This window comes from Mytilus galloprovincialis, chromosome 2 (assembly GCF_965363235.1).
Source record: "Mytilus galloprovincialis chromosome 2, xbMytGall1.hap1.1, whole genome shotgun sequence".
In the NCBI taxonomy this organism is placed as follows: domain Eukaryota; kingdom Metazoa; phylum Mollusca; class Bivalvia; order Mytilida; family Mytilidae; genus Mytilus; species Mytilus galloprovincialis.
This window is the reverse complement of record NC_134839.1, coordinates 25,885,927-25,891,135: the sequence shown is the minus strand read 5'-3', so window position 1 is coordinate 25,891,135 and position 5,209 is coordinate 25,885,927.

Genomic DNA, 5,209 nt, shown 5'->3' with positions numbered 1-5,209 from the left:
GTACGTCCATTATTCATTTTCCATTATTCAAAATTCAATGATGAATAATGAAATAGTTCATTAATCACTATTCAACGTTAAGTGATGAATAATGAATAATGAACTAGTTTTTATTTCAGTATTCAAGTTGAGAAGTGAATAATGAAATAGAATAATATTTTTTGACTGTGACACTATATCCCGTATTACAAAATTCGTAATTTTGATCTTACAAATATTCAAATTAATATCGGACAAAAAAATCAAAACACTCTTTGAAATTTTTAACTTTGTTTATTCATCTAGTTTCGGAGGAAAAACTAGAGGGTTTCCCTAACTATTTTTAACAGAAATTTCTTGGTTTAATGTATGGACGACCTGAATACCATAATTATATTAAAATTCAAATACTTTACGTTGTCTTTTATTATTTTCACTGGACCTTTGCTAATTCTCATCCCTTGATTATAGATGTGACATGCTACATGTAATTGTACAGCAATGACCATTAGAGGGGTTACGGAGGACCAAAATGCCAAAATATGCGTAAAAATAAAGGAATAGTCATTTTTGAATAATGAAATGGATATTTGAATTTTGGAATAGGCTTCTTCGGCCCTTAAGTCTTATTACAGATATACCTTATACCTCATTCGAAAGCTTATTAATAGAGGAGCAAAAGGTTTATAGTCATAGTGTTCCTCGTCGCCTATTAGAGGAGAAACGAAAGACCTCAATTTCGAAATACATGTGACTATAAAGACATAGCTTATTTTGAATAATGAAATGGACTGCTGCGACCAGTCAGCCTCTAATTCAAGAAACCTTAATACACCATTTGAAACCTAATTGATAGAGTAACAAAACTGTTTTAACAACGTGTATTTTGGCACCTCTAATGGTCATTGCGGGACATACTATTTATAATCATTTTACTCCTCTTTGTATAGCTATAGGCTATATACCTCTTGTTTCTCTGTTGGTACGCTTTTGAATGACGTATAATGTAGCAATACACAGTAAGGAATTTGGTTTCGTATTTTGGCCCCAGTGAACATGAAAGTTATAGTGCAATAAAATTCATTTTTAGACAGCTGAGTACTAATTTAGCCTTCAAAGACGGTTAATAAGCACATGAAGATTGTTTTTACATGTTTTATGGCCTATTTACTGTTTGCCTCTCCGTAATTTGACAGCTAGACTGGCTTATAGCATAGCTCCGGAAATTAATGTAAATAAATGTTTACAAACGCTTTTTTTCTACACGAAGTTTTTGACGCACTTTTACAAAAAAATGAGATGAAAAACATATGATTTTAATTTGAATTCTTGATAAATACATGTGTAAATGTTAACAGTGAAAACAGGTATTACTTCAAGCGATTGAAATTCTACTTCTGGCCAAAATTTGGGGAAATATGTGCCATCTACTCCACCGCCCCCGACTTTTGTAATATTTGATAACAAATAAAAGCAGATTGTTGCTATGAATACACAAAAAAAGAAAAAAATCATTTTACCATTTTAACTATTTATATAAAATATATGGAAGATTCTCATTACATGCATATGCAAATATATGACACAAATAGTAAGCTTTATTTGCAAGAAAGCAATTTTAAGGGGACGATAAAATTTATGAGGATACATTTAAATATTGTTTTATTAACTTTTTATTGCTACCTAATGTATATTTGTAATAAGTGGCTGAAGGGTCGTTGCAGTCCATTCCATTATACGGCATTTATAAGTCCTCCGTAACCCCTCTAATGGTCAATGCGGAACATACTGTAATAACCATTATATTCCTTTTTGTATAGCTATAGGCTATATACATGTGTACCAATTGTTTCTCTGTTGGTACGCTTTTGAATGACGTATAAGATAGCAATATGTTAAGTTTTCGAATGAGTCATAAGGTATATCTGTTATTAGGGACTGAAGGGACGCAGCAGTCCATTCCATTATTCAATATATCCATTTCATTATTCAAAATTGACTATTTCTTAATTTCACGCGTATTTTGGCATTTAAGTCCTCTGTAACCCCTCTAATGGTTATTGCGGCACAATCGACATGTAATATCTAAAATCAGAGGATTAAGAACAGCAAAGATCTTGTGAAAATAAAAAAAGACAAATGTTTTGTATTTTAATTTATATATATTTTGGTATTCAGGTCGTCCATACATTAAACCAAGGAATTCCTGTTAAAAATAGTTAGGAAAACCTTATCCTCCGAAACTAAATAAATAAATTAAAATATCATTATTTCACATAGTGTTTTAATTTATTTCTTACAAAATTGTATATTAATTTGAAAATAGTTAGATTATACGAAAATGACGAACTATGAAATACGAGATATAGTGGCCCAGTCAAAAAATATTATTCTATTTCATTATTCACTTTTCAATTTGAATACTGAAATTTATAACTATTTCATTTTCATTATTCAACACTTAACGTTGAATAGTGAATAATAAACTATTTCATTATTCATTATTGAATTTTGAAGAATGGAAAATGAATAATGGACGTACTTCAGCGCGGTATTTGTATGGATTATACGGGAGGAAACAGCATTATGTGATCAGAAGCTAATCTGAATTATAGAATTGAAAACAAAATGCGAGAAGATAGCTTTAAGAGAATGCTTTGAGAATATCAATAGATACAATAGGGTCACCGTGCGTTTTTTTCCTGCTAAAATTTAAGATAGCAAAAGTTCATATAGATTCTTTCAGATAATGCACTATGTCCCCTAAAAATGCCATTTTAAAAACATTAAAAATCAAACAAATAAAATCTACGTTTGTAAAATATTAATATTTATCAGTTGAATTGTATTTCAATGATAACGACCTTAGGTTTTCTTGTTATTTACAATCCAAGAATGCGAAAGACACAACATTTAAAGGGCAATAACTCCAATAAGTAGTAGCCTTCATGTTGTCTTTATTGTAGACTCTAGATATAAGGCAAAATACGCCCCCAAAAAATGGTCAAAACCATCATCAATGGACATTATCTGTATTAATTAACGATTTTGATGATGTTGTCTCATTTGTAGAACTGATCTTGCTGATCACCATTAATAGGTTTTGCTGTATCTATTATAATTTTCAAGATAGTAGGCAAAAATGTTTGTCATTTTAGGGCAATTAATCCTATATTAAAATGAGAAACGAGTCCATGGGACAGAGATAATGCCCCGGCTTGCATATTTCTTTAGAAAGGGACATAACTTGATAACGACAAAAGTGACACTACCCACATTTGTACTTGATCTAACTTCTAGCTGTTGTAATAAGTATTGTGTATAAATTTCGTAAAATTTGCTTGAAGCCGTTAGTTTTCTCGTTTGAATTGTTTTACGTTGTCATTTCGAGGCCTTTTATAGCTGACTATGCGGTATGGGCTTTGCTAATTGTTGAAGGCCGTACGGGGACCTATTGTTGTTTATATCTGTGTCATTCAGTCTCATGTGGAGAGTTGTCTCATTGGCAATCATACCACATCTTCTTTTTTATATAAAGTTAAGAAACACAAACGACAAAAATCAGTATTTTCCCTATTTATAATATAGGGCATAAGAGGAAAAGGAGGCCGTCAAAATGCATACTTGACCTGTGTTTTGTGGTATACTCATTGCATATAAGCTTCATGCCATGTTTTTTTAAAGGCAAACTGCAGTTAAAGAACGGATATAAAAAGTTCAGCAGTTTTTTCCATTTCCAAACTATAGAGCAGTAAAAGTGACGCCATCAAAATTCAAACTTGATCTGGGATGTGTGGTAATAAGCATTGCGTTTAAGTTCCATAACATTGGGTTGGGGCGAACTATAGTTAAAGAATGGAAACCAATTATGGACATCATCTGACAGTTTTGACAATTGGTAGAGCTCAACATCCTGCTGTTGTCAGATTTTCTCTCTTTTTAATGGTTTTCAAAATAATAGACAAAACTTTAATTTTACCCCGTATGTTCTATTTCAGTCATGCTGGTCATCTTGGTTGGTAGGCGAGGTACTCAGGCATATTTCTTTTTGAATAAGATACCATAATGATTTTTCGAAGTTCAAAATAAAACATGCAAAAATATACACGTTTTTATATCGGACATAAAGCAAAATAAGCGGACAAAAAGCAAAACGGACCAAAAAGCAACGGACAAAAGCTAAAGTATCGGACAAAAAGCAAAATTATCGGACAAAAAGCAAAACGGACCAAAAAGCAACGGACAAAAAGCTAAAGTATCGGACAAAAAGCAAAATTATCGGACAAAAAGCAACGGACAAAAAGCAAAAGTGTCGGACAAAAAGCAAAATTATCGGACAAAAAGCAAAAGCGGACAAAAAGCAAATTGTGGACAAAAAGCATCGTATCATACGGACGATTTTAACTGTACCTCTTAGATTTAATTAGCTTTCTTATAAGAAGAACCCTCGACCAATGAAATCATGAATGTGAAGCAATACTCCATAATATGCAGTTGCTACATAGAAATTGAGGGTTCCCTATTGGAAAGCTGAAATCATCTCTTTGTCGTAATGTTTTATTCATCACTACCTACATTGTAATTATCAAGATGTAAGTCAAGATAAGGAGCAGGTAGACTCAGTTATGTATATTTTATGCTTTATTTCAAGTTTGATAGAACAGATGGGGTCAATATAGTCACCTCATTTTAAATTATTTAGTGAGAGAAAATCATCTGTATAGCAGATCCGTGTCCCATTGATAACAGACTTGCTAATCTTGTCTTTTCCCTTTACATAACAAACAAAATCCAAACCATTTAGTTTCCAACTATATTTTTTATCACCAAAATGGAGCAAAAGCAGGCATATAAATATGAATTTATTTTAATTCACATTCTTAACACTCAGCTATATTCAATATCATTCTTACTCACCTGTATTTCTCAGAAAACAAGTTGTATATATAATGGTAAATACTATAACTTCAATACGTTTATCCAGTTGAGTGAACAAGCACAGTCGAATAAAATATTCAGGTTACCGTAAATCATTTTTGCTGTTAAATTAAGCTTCGGCAAGTCTTATGTTTCAGAATCTTATGACCCTTTAACTGTATCAAAATTTCAACATTATTCCTTATCGAAATTGATGCATCGAATAAGCCAATTCTGTTCGTTACCACAAACAAGTTAATGACACTATTGATATCCAATATATTCTTATAAAAAGAAATAGAATAATGACAAC